Below are 21129 nucleotides of genomic sequence, written 5' to 3'. Positions count from 1 at the left end.
CAAGCAAAAGGCAAAGTAAACAGTAACTGAAAGCTTTCATTGGACCCAAAGCTTCTTTTTTTTGGGTGAATATTTTGAAAAACACAAAGAACTGTCAACTTAAGTTAAACTGCTGCAAAGAAATGTAAACCACTGTTATGGGCCATGTGGCTAATAATGCTGGAATGAGTGACTTATAATAATCCTAAAGGCTAAACAAGTGATTTTAAAGACAATATAGGAACCCTTTATCATTCAAATGAATAAACTGGAAGAACCTGGAAACTTCAGCATCAGAATCCAGATTTTATTTTTCTTCTCCAGTTATGAGAACAATTTTTTCTGTCAAATATGATAGTCAAACTTTTCTTTCAAGCTAAATCATGATTTATGACAATGAGGTTGTTTGTTTGTATTCTGACTATCCAGCGTGACTGCAATGTATTTCTATAACATTGTGTTAAAATGAATAGAAAACATCGGAAGAGAAAGCAAAAACAAAACAAAACAAAAAAAAAAAAGTAAATTATGCAAGTAAAGGTAACTTGTTAACAACAGGCTATTGATGCAAATCATTTGCTTTGATTCTTTGGTTAATGCACAAAAATATATCAGAATGTGCAAATTGCTAATTGTCATGTGTTATTTAGGAGCAAAAAAATTGATTAAAAGATTAAAAACATCTAAAGTCTGGGATCATTTCAAACAAAATAAAAGTGAGCATACTGAATAGCATGATCAATGTAAAACAGAATTATTTTGCCAAAAACAGTACAATATAAACTCTTCACCACCTCAGAAAAAAAAACAACACAATTCTGCAAGTTAGCTTATGGTGTTAGCATTTCAATATAAATCAGTATGATGGTTAGCTGGGATTGTTGCTAGTGAAGAACATATGCGACTGAAGCTTGGTAGTGAAGTGTCACTTTTTATTTCACATATCTTTTTCGTGAACAGCAACTTTTGTGTATTGTGTTTTACAAATTGTAAAAATCTGTTGAAATGTCTCAAGTTGTGACATTAGCATATCCATCAGATTAGCTTAAACCTGAAAACTGTTAATGCAAACTAAAACTCTCTTTCAAACCAAATAAAGCAGAGATGCCGTGATGAAAACCATGTTCTTTCAAAGAACACGCGTTAGTTGAGGCAGGGGTAGGTTGGTACAGTGATTTAAATTGATTTTTTCTTGTTTCATGTTTTGTTCTGGACAAATGTTGAATAAAATGTGTCTCCCAAGCTGCTATGTTAGCATGAATATTCACATTTTACATAAATGTTCAAAACAGAGACGTTCCCAGTGGGGATTTTAATCAGATGACTTGGAGATAATAAAATCACTTCTGGTTCAAATGAAGCCTTAACTGCTGTATTTCAGATTCAATGCAAATGTAAGAAAACGTTCCATAAAAATAAAGAGTGAAGGACATTTTCATCTATTGCAAAGGTTTTCGTTTTATTCAGATCTCGAACTGAAACCATTTAATACATATAGTCTCTGAAAAACACACCAATATGTGGTTCATTTTAAGACACCTGTATATTTTCTATTTTTCCTTTTAATAAGGCAAAACTATGTCTTACATGATTGCTTACTTATTTAAAACAATATATTTTTTTATGCTTTTTAAAAAATAGTTTTAAAATTTCTCTTTGGATAAATAAAGTTTGTTTTCCATTCAATTTCATGTCACCTAATTTCATTTATTCAGAAATAAACAAAAAAATAAAAAATAAAATTATGTTGAACACATACAATATTTCCCAAATAAGCCTCATCTTCAGCCGTAGTGTTTTTATGTAACTAATAAACTTATTTTACAAAAAAATCTGATGCAAATCAAATTAGATTATTGGTGAGAGCTCCTGAAGTTCATCATCATGCCTTTTAATTATTTTCTGGAAATTTTAAGTTATTCTTTTCGAAACCATCCAAAATGAATGGACTTATAAATGAGTCCCCCCCCCCCACAAACACACACGCAGTGTATGTGTATGTGTGTAAAGGCAGAAGCTCAGCTGCTAATTGGAGAGAGATGTAATTACTCTTCCTCCCACCATGTTCTGTAACAATAATTGTATTTTCTGCTCGTCTCTCTGCGTTTGTTCTGATTCTTCATTCTTTCATGTTTCATTTTTGCAGCAGTTGCACTGTTATAATTATCCTACTGAGATGCGCAAAGCATCACGGCATTTTCCCCTCATGAGCCGTTAGCTTCACACACACACACACACACACAGGACCTGTGAAAGCGCTGATGCTGTCTGTGCTCCAAAAACTAATCAAAGTGGACGTATGTTTGACTGCGTTTGCAAAAGAACTGCGATTCCCATGATCCCGCCTCGCTGGTTTCATTATCATTTTTATTTATTTATTTATTTTAGCTTTGCTTCAAATTAAATCCTCCTTTAGAGAAAGCCTGCTGAGGCCTCGCGAGGACACAAAGGGATGGTAAACACTCCGACAGGAAGAACTTAAATCCACACCAACAATATTTTTAGACTGCGGGACATTGGTGCGCCTCTTTCATCCTGATGAAGGTCACCTTTCAGTTTGACTCCGTCTCTTGTGTCACAGTTGAAACAACAGGGTTGCAGATATTTTTAATATCTGGGTTTTCTGCCGATCCTGTTTTTCACAGAGGGATTATTTGAGAGATAAGGATCTTGTTTGTGGAGATAATAAATGCCGTCCCACTCGCTGCAGGTTGTCTGCTTGTGTAACTCTACAGTACAAATCCTCTCCTTTGTGTTTTCAGAAAAGCTGGGAGGTCCACAACGGCTGCTCCACCTACAGTTAAGTTCCCTCACAGCTTTCAGTGATAAATGTCTGTTTTTTTTTTTTCCCCTCTACAGTTTGTCTTTACATCTTCATATGGTTTTATCCTCAGTGTCTGTGGATCCACTCATTTTGTGTTTGGCTAAAACTCATGAACGGGACATTAACTTGATGTCATCCCTTTACAAGCTCAGATTTCTGGTACATATGCATATACATCTGTGCCTCCAGCCCTGCAGCATGAGCAGACATCTGCACGCCCCAGAATGGAAGGAACAACCTGATGTGCAGAATTAGTTTCAAGATGGATTGTGTTTCTGTCTGAGCCTCCAAACGAATGACCACTCCGACCAGCTATCCAGGGTGAGGGGCATTTGCCGCTGGCACTCCCTAAACTCTTGTTTTATGAGGCAGGTTCACATCTGCCTCCAACTATCTATCACATCCCGACTGTTTGAACGAAGCGGGTGTGAACAAGGAGTGGCCGGAAACTTCCACCCACACTTGTTTTTCCCTCCTCTGCTGGATTTTGACCTGGTGTTACTGGTGTTTTCTCAGAATTCTGTTTGTTTTGTTGATAGAGTTTTGACTCCCACAGCTTTCGTTGGATCGCTTCTGACTGTGTATCAACATCTTATCTAAAGTTCACATATGGATTAAAGAAATTCAATCTGTTATAGTCTAAAACTTGAAAAGTCAGACATTAAAATAGTCTTTTAGCAGCTCTGCCTCTGTAGTTTGTCACTCATTTAAAGCTATAAATATAATGTTAAGTATAGTTTTACGGTCAAGCTGTTGACAAATTAGAACTGGAGAACTTGGGCAAGAATCTGGAATAAAAAGATCCTGAACTAGCTTCATAACTGCAGATCTGAGGTTTTATGGATCAAAATCTGTTTGATAAAATGATTTGTCAATTAACCCGATATAAAATAAATCCAAGAGTATATCAAACTGACCGAGAAGTGATGTTTATGTTTTTCATTAAAAAAAAAAAAAAAAACATTTCCACAGCATTTCAGCAAGCTGAAAGAATCAAGTGATGTTCAGTTTTTATGGTTTATGTTTGCAGCAAACACTGGTGTAATTGCATCCAGTAATGAACAAGCCAATTACTATGGAAACATGATGGGACGTTATCACATAGTTATCTCACACCAGTTTAACTCCCTGGGATACTTTGACAAAAACTAATTTCGGCCCCACAACAGGACTAACAGCTTCCAGTTACATAACAATAAAATCCATCTATTTTGTCTCTTATAGTTTGTTAGTTGTCATCAGTTTTAGAGCCTCAATGTGAATTTTCTGTTTAAGAAAAAAAGAAAAGTGAGCTGTACACACAGTGCAGCATCTTAAAAAGCTTGACAAACAGCCACAGATACTGCAGATGATTAACTGATTATATTTTATGGAAGAGCATCGTAGAAGCCATCTCTATTCACTTGTTTTCTTTTTTCATTCCATTTGAAACCAGCAAATGTCTAAAATGTGCAGCCCTCAATAACAGAGCTAAGTTTTGTTAACAAAAGGTGGATCGTGCGAAAGACGTAGTTTTTACTGTAGCCTTGAAAAAATTCTACTGGGAAAATTTTTAAAATAAATTTTGCATTTCGCATAGTAAAAACTTTTTATGAAAGCTGACCAGCACAATCCAGTTTCATATGAATTTTCTAATAAATGTGAACCGTATGTTCACATCTGTTGCTACATGTTAATACAACTCGACATCCATGGTGAGGCTTACTTGGTAGCCTCTACAAGCACTCTGAAAGATAGATGTCAAAACAGGTTCAAGCTGCTCTGATAGCCAGCTCGCTAACATACTAATATGGCAAACATTTAAACAGATTATTTTCACCATTTTTTTTTTTTTTACTTCTTGGAAAAATATGGTACAAAAATTAAAAAGGTCCCCCAGCCTCAACCATTGTATGTTTATTACCAGTATCAGCCCTAGCTAACAAATATATTAGCAACAACAAGCTAACGTTACATGTTAGCATGTTGTTGTTCCTTTAACTTTGGTGTATTCAGGAAAACAGCTTTTCTGTGGACATATAGTTCAGTTTTTTCACTTATTGTTTGTTTGAAATGTTCCTTATTATCTTTTTTTTTTCTAATTTTGGTCCATAACAACATAAAACAAACATATAGGCATATGTCAGTTTTCCAACACTGAGGGCAGCATATAAATTTAGGTGTATTAACCCTTTAACTTTCTTGCTAACATAAAGACATGAAAACAATGTTTCTCTGTCTTTTTCTGTTTATTTTTTAGAATAATAGACAGAATAAATGCTTTTTAGCAAATGATCGAGTTTGCATAAAGAAATTGATAATAATGTGACAACAGTAAAACAGTTGTGTCATAAACACCTAGTTTGGGCTTTACATACCAAAAGCAGTAGGTAGGCTCATAATTGTTTATTTCCACAATTTATTCTTCTTTTTTTTTTTTTTTTTAAAGAAATTCAAACTCACTGCAATTTTACCTCTACCAAATGTCAGACCAGGACCTTTAAGGATTAAGCACTGAAGCCAATTTTAATTTGAGACATTGACCTGCACAGGAAACATCTTAATTGTTCATGTGATCAAAACATTGGACTTCTTCACCTCCACTAACATTTTATCCAGAAAGGCAAACAGGAGTTGCGAACAACTTATTTTTTAAAACCTTTCCACTAAACATTAAAAGGAAAGTATCATTATGACAGCGGGCCCTGACTGGTATAGGACAACCTAGATGTGTGTGGCCCCTACAGGGACCACCAGCTAAGACTTGACGTGCACAGATAGCTGACGACAGCTGGTCTCGTGTGTTTGGATGCATGTGGGACAGCTGGGTACAGTTGATGCTATGACTGAAAATGACAGCTGGGTAATGCAAGACACTCTGCATGCCACACACACCCAAACACAAGCAACATTCGACCTGTTACCAGTAAGATAGCTCTGCAAACCCTCACGTCTGCAGCTGTAATTATGGCTGTCATGTCTGATGGCAAATTTTGGACTGAAAAATGTTTAAAGTGAAAAGTTGCATTAATTTGGACACCCTGCTTTGGCTTCTCTCATCCCTTTAACTCCACAACAGACTCCGCTCGCATAAGCATCTATTTTTGTGATATGAGTGAAGCACGCCTGCTGTATTTTTACATCATGAGTCATTTTCCAGGAGTAGGTGTCAGAGTGGGTGTTTACAAACGTCTCCTTTTAGATTCTAAGCTTTGATTTGGTGCCACAGAAGGATCATTTTTCTCTCTTTCTGAAGCAGACAGAGTAATTGGAGACAATAGAAATGGAAAGCGAAGCTTTATTTCTCTTCGTTTGTCGTAATTATGACATCACTTTTAACCCAAATGGGCCTCCGAGCTCTGGAATGGCAGCAGAGATCTGCCCAGGAATCCTTCGGAGTTCTTGCTATGATTCACCTCCCTGTCGGCTCTGCAAGCTCCATTTAGCTCCAAACTGCAAACACACCTCCACCAAGATAAACAGACCCGATCTGGGTCAGTTGTGCAGGTATAGTTCTGATAATACGCACACACACACACACACACACACACACACACACACACACACACACACACACACACACACTTCAATGACCTGAATGCTAAAAAAAAATCTGGTGAGGACTAATGTCACAAATTTGGGAGAAAGTTGGAATGTGTCCTTCACATCCTGTGCGTTTCTGCCTTCCTAAATTTGCGGGTGTGTGTGGGTATGTGTGTGTTTGTGATGAGATTGCAGTGATAGGCATCTCCTCCCATCCTCCCCAGTGATGCAGGTCATCAATTCTCATCTCTAACTCTGTCCTATCTGCCTTACAGCACCCAGTTATAAATACACAAGCAGGCAGAAAAGCAACCAGTCAGTAAATCCAGTCGGTCTCTCTCACACACACACACACACACACACACACACACACACACACACACACACACACACACACACACACACACACACACACACACACACACACACACACACACACACACACGACCATCTTCTGCTTCTTTTTTTATGACTTTTAACAAATAGACAAACAGGTGAGTCATATCATGATGTTCAGCTATTTTGGGTTCCTCAATTTCCAAAATCAAGGGAACAAATTCTGGAAAAGAAAACACTTAATTCTAATGGCTAAATTCTCTCATCCAGCTCTGCACAGGCCCGCTAACAAGTCCTTCATTTAATTCAAGTCTGTTGGAGACGTGATGCATCTAAAAGTTGCAGGATAGTAGATCTTGAGAAGCAGACCTGGGCACGCCTATTCTACACAGATCTGATGCAGTTTCCAGTTTAAGTTCCACAAACAGGATTACATACCTGCAGGTATTTTCCTGTTGTCCCTGTAACTGACTCAGTCTGACACCCAGCATGTCCATGTGGGGCTGAAGAGAGGGAAATCTGGGCAGCAGATAAGTCTCAAGTAAGTTTTTCCTCAGTTTCAGCTGTTGCCTCACCTTTGTTTGCCCATACGGGTTTCACATTGGTTCTGACTGAGTTTCAGCTGTGGCCCAGCTTGGGGCCTCTACGTGGCAGAGGAAAATGCAAACAAACCACTGACTTACTTCGTAGATACGTTTAATTCCTGATTGCCATTTTTATTATTATTCACAATTAGGTGTTTATTTGGTTATATTTTATCAGTTTAAATCAGATTCAAATTTCATTTCAATTAAAGAGGAATTAAAACTCATGTAAACGTGCCCACTATGGGGTTGCATTAGTGCCAATGACGTGGACACCTTCGACATCTGTGAAGCTCCATCAAAACATGGAGGTTTTAGTGCAACACTAGCCCCCATTGAGACGATGTCTCTGTCATGGAATATCTTGCAGATTTCAGCAAGACGATGCTAAAACTCGCACTACATCTATGGCAACAAACTTTACAGGATAAGAGTACAGGTGCTGAACTGGCCTGCAGTCCAGACCTTTCACTAACAGAAAACATCTAGAGCATCATAAAGCCAAGAATATAGCAACAAAGGTCCAGGACTGTTGAGAAGCTAGCATCTGGCATCAGACCAGACTGGGACAACATGTCCGTCCTAAAACTCCAGCGACTGGTCTCCTGGTCTCACAGACTTTTATAGACAGTTGCTATGAAGAGGTGATGCTGCACAATGGTAAACATAAGCAGGACTGGAAGAGTAAAATATGAGTTGAGTTCATTTCCCGTGACTGGTGACAGAAAGACAGCCAACCTCGCAGCGACACTGGCGTTATTAAAACTCATCCTGTTGGAGGTGGGAACGCTATATCGGAAGGTAATGACTTCAGCGTGGAAAGACGAGCCACTGACTGATGGAGGGACGGCCAGAATGAGACGAGTGGAGTGAAAGCTGCCTTCCTCCGCAGGAAGAGCAGAAGGGATGTGGAAACAAGCAAGGGAGTGATGTGTTGCCGTCTGGTTAATCTGCAGCGGCAGCAGTGGGAAGCTGGGGGGATTCAAAGCATCCAGAGACTTCCTGCAAGCCTCAGGATAACGCTGCTATTTAGTATCATGTAAACCAACGAGCGCGACATCAAACCTGCACACACACACATACAAACACAGAGTGTGCATCATGTCTCCAGGAACTGCAGGCAGATAGATTCCCTATACCCTAATGACTCCCTACACCTTCTTCCCCCTCCCTCAGGTAAGCCGGTGACAGTCCTGGACCTTCTGATAGCTCAGAGTGAACAATGAAGGCATCGGACACGCTGGTGAGTTGGAGAGCACCTCGGAATATCAACGAAGCTGAGGGAGGATGCCACCAATGGATTACTGCACTTCAAAGTGAAACGCACTCTGTTAGCAAACACAACAACAACACTTTTGTTACTTCACTTGCAACGACGCTTTTAACCGAGGAAAATTCAGACTGTGTAGATCAGCAACTACCTGCAGCTGGGCAGTTCAGTGATACTGTAAAAGCTTTTGACATATTGACAAGCTGTTGTATGAGAAAAGGGGGATTGTGATGAAACAGGGGTGCAAATTACAAAAAAAAGAAAAAAAAAAGATTGATTAAAATTTTCATAATCAACACTTCGTTTAACAAGATAAATGAAAATAAAAACGTTCCATCCAACGCATCGCTTCCGGTCTGGATAACCTACTTATGTTATTACCTTCTGGTAAATGAGATGCACACTTTTTAATAAAAAAAATAATAATAAAAAAAAAAGCAAAAAGTGAAGGGATAAACAGAAAAACGCTGCATACTGATGGAAGATATGGAGCTAATTAGAAAAAAAGCCAAGAGTAGGATCAATTTAAACTCAAACCAAAATGAAGACTGTAAGACGGAGCTAACATGTAGCAGCATCTCTGCAGAAAGCACCGGATTTCATGCACGAGCAGCGGACTCTAGTTCCAGTGTGTGATACATAGTTGAAATAAAGATGAAAATAGAAGAGGCAGATCTTGATTAAAGCAGTTAATTAAAATTCACATGGCCACTACTGGTAACAGTAAGCAAGCGCATTGTTTTTTCTTCCCCTCCATGCTATGTTGTGGGTTAAAGCTAGCGCTAATATTAATGTACCATTACTTTAGAAAGGCTTTACCATTTTACACGTAAACAAAATAATTTATCCCTTTAAAACCTACATGGCATCCAAAATACGCTACTGACTGAGAAGCGTATCATTGCACTGATTTACGGGACTTTATGGTGGTGGCCCCGCAGCTGCAGCTGGTTTAAAGGGTTTTCTGTAGCTTACAAGATAAATAAAAATGCCAGAAAACAGTATAAAATGGATAAAATATGAATCTGTTGTTGTGTTGCATAAAGACCAGCAGGATCGGTCAAACAGAATTCGGATATTTATTAAAAATGGCAAGACTAAATATATACTTTAATTCTCTTTGAAGATAATTAAATATAATAAATATTTTGGGTACACGGAGTAAAACTTTTCTCTAATCAACTTATTGATATGTTCCACAGTGTTTAAATACCCAACAGCATTTATAATTTTATCTGTTAAGGATAAAAAAGAAAAAAAATTAAACTGACGAAAAAAAACAAACTTCTTTTGTTGTATTTATTTGATTTTCTTGTTACACTTATAATTGTGACTTGTTATATTCTATTTACCCTGTAATCGTATGACTAGGTCTTGTTAATACTTGTGAAATCATTGCCATTGTTTAAGTCACTGCGATGGACTGGTGAGCTGTCCAGGGTGTACCCTGCCTTTCGCCCAAAGACTGCTGGGATAGGCTCCCGCTTCCACGCGACCCTTCATTGGATTAAGCGGTTAGGATGATGAATGAATGAATGTTTAAAGTCAGAATCCTGCACAGTAGCTGCAAGTAGAAATGCAACAGTTTACTATAGTACTTAACAATAAAACTCACTATCTTTTGTACAGTTCCCACTCTGTCGCAATTTAGTTGTAAGATCTTCAAAGGAAAAAAGGCTTATCCAATTAATCGATCAAATATAGCACCAATATAATCAATAGCTGCTATTGAGAAAGAACATATGTAATCCCATACAGTTAGCAATCGCTTTAAAACAACATGTATAGGTTTAAATAAGTATTCCTTTTTATATTTTTCTTTGAAATAAATAGATTTAAAAACCCCTCTGAGGTCCAGATGGAGGTCTAACGGAGTTTTTGGAGGACACTCAGGAACGCTGAACAATTCCATCGAGTTCTTTCTGCCGCTTCTCCCAGCCCGTCCTTCTCCTCCTGCTGTCACCACATCCACCCTTCTCTCTCTCTTTCCATTAACCGTTTCTCTCCATCTCACCCCTTCTCCCAGTCTCTGTGCATCTCTGCAGTCTCCAACCTAATCAATCAACTCATCCCAATCCCACATCTACTGTCACCCCCGAAAATTCCTCCTCCATCCCCATGGCCAACACACACACACACACACACACACCCCCTAACACACACACACTTCCTGGCATCTCCAGGACATGAATCACTGCGGCAGACGGCTGAATGACTGCTCATCATAAAAGATGGACTGACAGATGGATAGATGGATGATGGAGTGGGAGGAAGGATAGCAGGATAAATTGGTCGATGAATAACTGAATGAATGAGTGACTCACGGCTTCCTGATCTGCTTCACAAATCTGCAAATAGGATCGAAGAGGAGCTTTCAGGCCTCACGCTCCCCCTCCGCCTCGACTGTTTACTTCCTGCAGCCTGAAGCACAAGTTTCACCTTTTGTTCCGGAAACAAGTCTTTACAGGGACAATAAAGTTTGCTTTAAACTCCGAGTCATTTTCCAGAAAATGCCATTGGAGACACACGCTAGCAGCAGGAAATAACGAACACACACATGCACAAACACACACTGACAGAAACACAGACTCGCTTTTGGTCTAAAACAAGCAGGCTGATCAGGAATTCCACCTCAAGCATCGTTTTTTCATCAACCCCTCCTTCCCAGTCACCACCTCCTCTGACAAATGTAATCCACATGGAAGGGGGGGAGTACATCCTGAAGGACATGTATGGAACATGTCAATGGGAGGTGTTCAGATCCTGACATGACTGAACTGGAAACAGCGGAGCTCTTCCTGGAAGTTCTCCGTTTTCCCAGACACTTCATCAGGAAAACTTGCTAATTCCAGGTTGGACCTCCAGTTGCCTCGCTGTCATCTCCAACCAGTCTGCCCAATATCCTCTGACATCAACAAGACATTTTGGTCCAGACAACTGCTGCTTGCTGGATATAGTTGAGGATCCTGTGATTTAAACACCGTGGAAAACATGTGGAACTGCAAAATATGACAATGAGTGGAATAAATAGTAAACGTGCATCGTGGTGGAATTTGCTCGTATGTGAGAATGATCTGTTAATTCCACCCATTTAGGAGTTTTTCACCGTGCCTGAGCCAAATGAACAAGGAAAGCTAAATGAGATTTCTGGAAAAGACATTTTTTTAAAAAAAAGTTGCATTTGTTTCTGGTGAAGGATCAGAATGAGGCTGACAAACAAGGTGGAGAATCGCCAGGAAACCAGAGCAGGCTCCATCAAGTTCCGCCCGTGTGTCTGAGCTGCACCTGGAGGCTGTTCAAAAGAAGATCACTGGAAAAAGATATAAATCATCATCAATAAAACTACTGAAACAGGGGACGGCTGTATGTGTAAAAGAGAAAAAAAATCTCAATATGTCTGGCTGGTTGAGCAGCCATAAACGGGGCGAATAATCCCACCAAACATTAGCTTCTCAGCTCTTCACCAATTAATGTCCAAGTAGATAATTATCATGAAAAATCCTGAACACAAGTCCCGGGGAGGAAATTTATCAGAAGCTGCGCAGCCTCGCGATGCATTTCAGAGGCCGAAATGTTTCTTTCAGTTCAGTGAAGCTCAAAGTTTAAAAAAAAAATGACAATGCTTTTATTTTCACGCTTCATATCTTTCCCTAAACCTCCTTCTGGTTTTCAAGCATTTAAATAAGCATTAACGTGTCAAACAGTAATCCTTAAAACGTATTAAAATCTTCAGCTGAGAGAAACACAGGGAAGATGTGGCACTGTAAAATTAATTCTGCGCAATCACGCTCGGTTTGGTTTACACATCTACTTGTGTTTTGTAATCATTAGCCAATCAGGGACAGGCAATGTTTAAAATGGTCTAGAAGAGGAAAACATGGTTTATTCCAGCTCCGGTGTGGCAGGACAACAGTTCAAACCCCTCAGCTCTGCGTCATTCCTCAACTCTTCAGCGCCACTTGGGTGAAAAGTTTTTTTCTTTACAAATAACTGCGGGGCTGCAGCAGTTTCCCCCGTCCTGTCGCTGGAATGCGTCTCCGATTGGAAAAAATAAAAATAAATAAAATAAAAGCTGCTGACTCCCTCACACCTGCAGAGTTTGTGCAACCTGAAGCTTCACTCCCGTTTGTGTTCAATCAGAAAGCCACATGTGACTTGATGTGGGTGTCGAAGTCCACAGGAGCAACAATGTCATCCATTGACACCGCAAACACACACACACACATATATACAGAGCGGAGCTGGTATTTGACTGTTAGATTTAACATGTCAGCTTCTCTCAGCTCTCATTTCCTCCACCTGCTGTATTTGTCTCCCACCGAGGCTTAAAAAGCTCCCAGCCTGGGGGAAGGCTGAGCTGTTTCCACAAGTCAACAATTCACACACACACACGCGCACACACACACTCCACTCATGCAAAAGAAACAACACTACAGAGAAAAAAATATATATATGTTGCTCAGTGTTTTAAAGTTCAATGGACACATAGCAGAATAAGGTTACTGTTGTAGCTCATAGATTTCTGCCTCCACCAAGGCAGAGGTCCTCTCTGTCCATCCGTCTGTCCGTCTGATAGCAACTCAAAAGGTTGTGGGCAGGTTTTGATTAAATTTTCAGGGAATCTCCAAAATGGAATAAGAAACCAGTGATTAGACTGTGGAGGCGATACGGATCACCACCTGGATCTAGGAGTTATTTTTGAGGGACTCTGTGATATGGACAATTTTACCATTAGAGCTTCCAAATGAAAAAATAATGCCCATAGTCTTTGTGAAATTCCAATGGCTTGGTGGAGATCTGCGTTTCCAGTTCCTGATCTGAGCATCACATAAATATCTGACACACAGTCTGGTAAGATTCCCAACGTCCTCCAGACTTTGTAACTGGGATTGAGCCCAGAAGGATTCATTAAGAAAGAGGAGAGGTTGCTGTAATATAAAGACCAGAAGACAAGACAGTAGATGGACTTTAACAAGGAAATATATACAATAACTAGAAAAGTACTTGGAGCCATTCATTTCCACCTATATTGTAATTTCTAGTTCATCTTATAGTCTCCCATCCATTTCATATGTTACTATCAGATTGCCTTGATACACCAATACCGGTTCTATGGTTTACTGGCTTTATTGTGGTGTTTGTTGAATGTTTATATCTTGATTTTTTTTTTTTTTTTTTAATTCTTGCTGTAGCTCCTCCATAAAAGAGACAATATAGAAAAATAAACAGCAAAACTAAAAGCAAACAACTAAAAAAAATATGGAGAAAAAAGGAAGCCAATTCATTGATATGACAAAGTCTTCCTCGTTTTATCATGTCTGTCTGTTCTTTTGTTTCTCTTCATGTTAATCTATAAAACAAAATGGGGTTAAAAGAAAAGAAATACATTAAAATGTCAGTAAATGATGTCTTTAAAATAAAATGGTTTGAACCAACTTGTTCTTGTGAGGTAAACTGGTTTATACTGGTTCATACAGCCAAATGGTTATTTTTTCATGGTCTGAATTAATTGGTTTTAACATCCCTAACAAGACTGGTAACAGTTTGGAGGGGAAACCGTTTTTAGTGATGCACCACTAAACATGCTGTGAAGCAGGTATTATTTGTGGCATTTCTGCTTATTTAAATGTGCCAAACATTCAAAATCATCCTGTTGACTTGGAAGCCAGTCGGGATTTTGAACAATCACTGCAAATTTTAAGCAACTTCAACCGATACCATCGACTTGACGGCAAAATATTATAAAATATTGTAAAAACTGTTGATTTTCCCAGTAAAGAGTCGCTCTGTGTTACTTTTAAATTATGAGAAATATTAAAATCTGCTTCCCCTGATTTTCTGCATGCGGTTGTGTAAACATCACCAAAGCGTCTCTGTCTGAGCTCAGCTCAATGAACACAGCTATCTGTTAAAGGACACACACACACACACACACCTCCTTTGACCCCGTTCAGCATGGCAGACAAGTTGCTATGGTTACCACACCAGCATGCTCCGGTTTGGTTGTTTTGTGGTGGATGCTGAATTCCTTCACAGATGACCGAGCAACACGCCTCCTCATGTGGCGGCATTTCCACGACTTCAAACAGAACCAACACGCACACACACACAGTTAAAAATCCAAATCAGCTTTTTGGTGTACGTCAGACTTTTTAATGTTGGTGCTGCTGTTTGAAATGCCACATGCTTCTATTACCAGAGCCGGAGAAATAGATCAGACTACTGAAGGAGATGAAGTGATAAATGATGGGATGGAGCTGTGCGGTCAAACTCCAAAGCCAGCAGGTCCGTCGTTGGGGTGCGAAAGCAAAGCGACCCCAACATATTAATCCCAGAACCCCTTCAGGTGACAAAACATCTCAGCATGTGGTCACTGCAGTGGCAACAAGGCCAAATCCCAATGAGGTGTTCTCGCAGTGTTAAAGGCTTTTCTGGCATGGAGGTGGAATTCCTCCATGGTTGACACGGCAACCGTTTGGCTCCGTGTCCAGAAGGCTAACCAGCCACAACAGGCTGGCTAATAAAACCAGCCTCTGATAAGCAGTTAATGCCCCAGAACTAATTACTGCACTGCCGCCCTGTTTTCTTGCCTCTCTCTCTCTCTCTCTCTCTCTCTCTCTCTCTCTCTCTCTCTCTCTCTCTCGACAGGACAGCTGTAGGAGCAAAAGAAAAAAATGTTCTGATTTGTAGTTTTCTTCCAACATAGCTATTTTTAGTCTTCTAACACGCAGGGGTGGGTCTACAAAATGTTTGCTAAGGGGCCAGCCAGGGGACCACAGGAAAAGGGTGGAAGATTTCATGACATTATTGACAATAATAGATTATTACAGCTGACGTGGTTGACAAATGCAAAATAAACAAATAAACAAACAAATACTTAAAAAACTAAACAGACATGTACGGAAGCTGAAAGAGGCCAAGAAAATTCTGGAGGCATCAATTTGAACTGGTGAGACAGTAAGATACAGTCCTGGCAGTCTAAGAAGACATTACGGTCCACTGTGGGAAAAGCAGCAATAAGATCTAACAGAACCAAAACCAAACTTCTGTGGCTAGCTGGGTTTAGATGGATGTCATTTAAGGGTGGATTCACAACAAGATACTCCGCTAGACCTTGTCCAACAGTGGACTCGGCTCAGCTGTAAGGGGCTGCATCCATGTGGACCGAGATTGCGTTCACATTTCACTCTGGTCAAATGAGCCAAACCAGTAGAATATAACCCCATTCTCACCAAAGGTGGCACTGCACGAGTATTTAGCAAATGAGAGCACAAGACCAGCATGAAGAAGAAAACTGTTTACTACACTTGCGAACTAAACATGGAGCACAAAACTGTTGCTGTTTTGTGTTTCTTACTTTGTCTTATGCAAGTATGTGGCAGAGGTACACTCCAACAATGCGTGTAGTATAAACAACAGATGAGGCAGAAGACTCTTAACAAGATCGGTATGTATTTACCCACAATGCAATGCTACACCAAATGCAGTAAATGACTTTTTTTTTGTAGTCCGCTTCCTGTATTTAGTCTGCTTGAAATGGGCTGTGTTTGTAGGTGGACCGGATCCACTTCTTTGATCTGAATCAGAATTTGTGTGGCGTATTCACAGCTCCCCAAACGAAGCAGACTTTTTGAGCGAACAGACATGGATTCGAATAAAAAAAAGGCTGATCTGAATGTAGCCTAAGACTGAATTGGGGCAGGTTCAGCGCTGTGGTATGGACTTAACCCTCACATCAAGACAAATGTTATGTTCCAAAACTTAATAAAGTTGTTGAAAAACAGCTTTTTCAGTTACCTGACTGAATGACTAAACTGGCTGTTTAAAGTGGACTTTTAGTCATTCATTATCGGAGTGTTTAGTTATCTCTTTTTTTATGTTTTCTGAGAAACAACCAAAGACAGGATGTTTGAGTTTAGAGACAAGTAAAATCCAGGTCCTGGATCTCATGTGGACGCTAACTTCTTCCTGAATACTCCTGATTTTGCCTTAATAACTGGGACATGGAGGTTTGTTGCTCAGTACTAACACTAAAGAAGAACTGCTTCGGATTTTTAACTTGTAACTTATAAACAAGAAGTTTAAATCAGTAAAATACTGATATTGAGATTAAAATAAATAAACTCGCTAACACGAGTTACTTCTGTCTGGCGTCTTCATCCATCCAGTCATCACATAACAGAACTGTTTAAACGAGAAGTTATAACTTGTTTTTATAACTGAAATGACAGCAAAGACAGAAAAGTGCATGGAAGATGCTATGATGGGAACACTTAAACATGCAAACATTTAATATGTCTAAAACACACTTCCTTTTGGTACAACTGGCCCTCGTTGTGTCGATTACGTCCTTTAAGGGATGATGCTGCTGCTGGTGAGGGTTCAGGAGCACAACTCTGATGGAAACATTTTACAGACGCCTTTATTTGACTCTTCACTCTTGGTTTTAAATAGCCTTTCCTGTGGAAAGACTTCCCGGAGACGGCGTCAAACCTGCCGCCAACTTCCTGTCACATCAGCACCACATCGCTCTCAATGATGCTTAGCAGATCCCAGAGCTGCAACGCCGAGGAACAACGAGACGATCCTGATGGACTGAGCACCATCACCCAGAGGAAACACACTCCAAACAACAGGAAACATCAGCAGCTAACAAACTCCAGCCATTTTCTCCCGATCTGACATCTCAGTAACTCCATTAGGCTCTTCAAACATCTGACGATGGATTTTCATGCTCTGACAAACGCCTGGCGGCATTTTGATAGGAGGTCAGAAGATGACTCACAACTGTTGACGCTTCTGCCCAGTTTCAACCCACAGGAGCTCAGACACAGACAGGAAAACGCTGCCGAAAGAACCTAAATCGCCTCTCCCCTGTGTGATAAAGAAGGCTTATTCCACCACAGGCACACTTTCCCTGCCCTCCTGCAAGAGAAAAAAAAATTATCCGGCTCCATAAGACGCAAGAAGAGGCCTCCTATCCACTAAAGTTTGAAAAGCAGGGAGCCAAAGATTATTTATCACAGGAGGATGCGTAACGCTTTCGCTAACACGAGAACTCAATCCTATTTTGGATGATATTGATTTCTGAAATGGGGAGTCGTCAGAAAGAACACAGTCAGACAGGAGGAAGGGGAGGAAGAGGAGGGTGCCTGGGGAATATGAGTGACTCCAATCTGCTTTTTCGAAGAAAATCCTGTTTGTTTGCTGAGATTAAATGCGGATCAAAGCAAAGCTGTTGTCAAATTTACAGGAAACAGATTTAAACTGGGGGGGGGGGTTCTGACTTGTTGAACATCAAACTTTGAAACATACATTTGCAGCTGTGAACTGTGGTTTCATTCGGCGGGAATGCCGTGGGATTCTCTGAGAACGTGGAGTTTAGTTTTCACAGAAGACTGAAGCTCCTCTCACATCACCACCTGTACGGCTTAGCTGAGAAAAGCTGCTGTAAACACTGAGGAGACATCACAGCGAGAGCAGGAAAAGTCAGAGCTGAGAGCAGGAAGCGCTGCAAGGCGTAGAGCTGCCGCACAAAAACCTGCACACACACACACACACGCGGGTTTTTACCTTTTCCGCCTGTTTGTTTCTTCTTAGCAAGTTCTTCAGCAGCAATCAGCTGATCAGAACAGAGAATCAACACTTCCTCTGCCAGTTGATCACAAATTCAACCACTGCGTCGACATTTCTGAGAAGATGAAGCTGCTCAGGGTTTTGCTTCAGCTGAAAAACTCGACTGCAGAATCTGACGGCAAACGAGCACCCAAATGTTTGTTTTGTCCAGAACATCTGAGAGTGTTTTGGAGACATTTTTGCTGCAATTCTTGTTGGTTTTCTGACATCACACCCAAACAAATTTCCATGGAAACCAATAGCAGTTATACTTGTTTATAGTTTTAAAAGTCATCGTATCAAAATTGTTGTTTTATTATTTTCAAACCAACAAGGTCAGCAGCTAATAAAATTGGTTACTGTCACAGGTTATGACCAGCTGTGACAGTTACCAAATAGATTAGCTACAGACCGCTAACCGCTAACACACAATTTTGAGAAAACCAAGGTTGCAACCAGTTAGTGTTGTTATTTGGAAGAAAGTACAATCTCTCAACATAAAACCTTTCGCATGCTGTTTTGGTTTGTACGGGCACGTTATTGTTCGCATTGAACGCAGCTATTTTAAGGAGCAGCATGGCACATATAGTGACATCTAGTGGTCAAGTCGGAGATGGCAACTACCTCAAATGCCCCTTGTTCTTCAATGAAGCTAAAGAAAACAAGCAGGTTCAGCATTTGGACAATTTGGACTCGTGTTCCACTAAATTAAAAAAAAAACATAATTGCGAAGTTTGTTTTTGTTTATTTCATCCATTTATCAACAGCCACCCTTACATCTCTTATCAATATATTTATAACATAACTTTTTGTTTTAACACTACCAAACACTGAACACACCCAGAATTTTGTCCCCCACCCAAAACACGTTCAAACACACTCGGACCAAAGGGAGCAAATTAACAGAGTCATGCAGAAACAAACACTGATCCCTGCCAGGAGGATTAAACACAATGCTCCTGTCAACAACACACCTATTTACACACACGCGTGTGTGTTCAGCTGCGGGTCGGGCTGATTAACATCACTAAAGGTTCACCTGAACAGAATCCAGGGTGACGGATCCTGAAAGTCTCTGAAGACATCACACAATGGACACAAACGTGAGTCCTTTCTGAAGCATGAAAAGTACAGAGAAGCTCCACCATCATCTGGAAGGTCAGCCTGGGCCCATCGCCTCGCTACTGAAGCCCACCAGCTCCTGTAAAACGTTTCACAACACCTGTACAGAACCACGAGGACATTGTCCTCTCGTTTAGGACCCACTTCAGATTCAGAGGAGCAAAATATTATTTTCATGAACGATTAATTGATTTATAGACAGAATTGTCTAAACATGGCAAGTTTGTCTCCATGTGAGGAGCCTAAACCCGACAGGCCTCAGCTCTCTGGAGACACTTCTGTCTCACACTTCCTCCTCCGTCTGTCCTCTCCGTCCCTCGGTCAAAGGAGACGTGTCCGCGCGGCGGCGGCGCTGTCAAACGTCTCCATGGCGAAGCAGACGTGAGGGAAATCACGACGAGGTGGGCGCAAACCCCCTCCTAAACCCTTCCACACACACTTTGTGCGCGTGTCCCTCCACCATTACCGGCACGTTAATGTCCCATAATGAGGTTTGCGTCACCCGACACGTTTCTCCTCATCTCGTACACTTAAGAGCAAGTTGCAGTGAACGCACGCGCCCGTGGAGGAGACGGAAACAGAACAATGAGGTCAGTAACTCTGAGTGCGCCGTTCGGGAGAGTTGAGAATGCCAAAAATAAACCAGTCAGAGAGGCCCCAATAACATGCACCTGTTCGGCTTGGGAAGCCGCAGCCTGCCGTGGGTCAGCTGTCCGAACCGGTAGAGGAGCACGGCGGGATTCAGCCCGAGACAAGCGGCCAGCTCATGGCAAATATCCGCCCCACGGACCCACGGCAGACCCGACCCGGACCGGGATGTGTTACTGGCCGAATTTCACGCGGTTCCGAGAGCACCTCCGTCCAATGACACTTCCAGCAACAACATTCCCAACACACGATACACAAAAGCCAGGAAAAGATAAGGAAGCACGGACACTGACCGTTAAATCCCCTCCAGGGTTTATATTCCTTCCCGTTCCTCAGGACTCTTAAAAAAAGCAGGGGGAAAAATCTGCTTCTCTCCTCTTCTTCCTCGCGGTGGAAGTCTGGTGGCGACAGGGGGAGCTCGGTTTTCCTCCTTCCGTTTCACGCAGCAGTCAGGCGGACAAATATAGGCTGGGGTCTCGGTGTCGGATCTCCCGGTTCCCTCCGCTGACAGGCGACGGGCTGTCTGCGCCTCTGCGCGGCTCCAAACTTAGCGGCAGCCGCACAGGAAACACTTCTCAATGATTTTCAACAACCCACAAGAACCAGAACCCCGACGTGACATGAAACCAGTTCCCAAATCCGACACTGGAATCGCTGTGGGAGAAACTGTGTAAGAATTTTAGAAGAAAAGCAGGAAATAACATCTTTTTTTTTCCCGCGCTGTGGTCAGAAATCCTGACCGATGTGTGGCCGCGACACCCGGCTGCTGTCCGGACCTCAAACCTCCGCGACTGGACGCGTCCCGTTCTCCCGAGGTCCTCCACGCAAATGTCCGCTACCGAGCCTGAAGGATGAATTTCCACCCGGAGGAGGAGGAGTGGAAGGAGAGAGGGCAGAGCCTCGCATTCTCTGAATTACTCCACCCACAAACAGCCTTCCTCCACCTCCACCTCGCTTTCATTCACTGTAAGCTTCTTCTCCTTTGTCTTTTTTTTCTTATCCTCACCCTCATTTCATCACCTCCAAGTCCATGCTCACTGTGGCCCACATTCCGCCAATCATAAGAAATAAATCAATATGTTTACTCAACGCCTTCCTCCCAAGGGAGTTAAGATGATGAATCGATCCTGTTTGAATGATTATCAGATCTGTTCACTGCAGAGAAACCTACATCTGGTCAGAATGAGCCAATGAACACAAGTTTGATCAGGATCTTATTATTATTATTA

The 21129-nt window shown here is 41.1% G+C and overlaps 1 protein-coding gene across 1 annotated transcript in view; it reads right to left on the bottom strand.

The window, feature by feature from the left end:
- The window catches only part of dag1 (dystroglycan 1), a 58143-nt gene extending 37413 nt beyond the window's left edge, over positions 1-20730 (bottom strand). The window contains exon 1 of the mRNA XM_079241953.1: positions 20194-20730. The gene's annotated coding sequence lies outside the window, so the exon portion shown is untranslated. The remainder of the gene's footprint in view (positions 1-20193) is intronic.
- Between the last annotated feature and the right edge of the window lie 399 nt (positions 20731-21129).

The sequence above is a fragment of the Telmatherina bonti genome (assembly GCF_933228915.1).
Source record: "Telmatherina bonti genome assembly, chromosome: 6".
In the NCBI taxonomy this organism is placed as follows: Eukaryota; Metazoa; Chordata; class Actinopteri; order Atheriniformes; family Telmatherinidae; genus Telmatherina; species Telmatherina bonti.
Note: the sequence above shows the minus strand (reverse complement) of the source record. Positions and strands in the feature narration are given on the sequence as shown.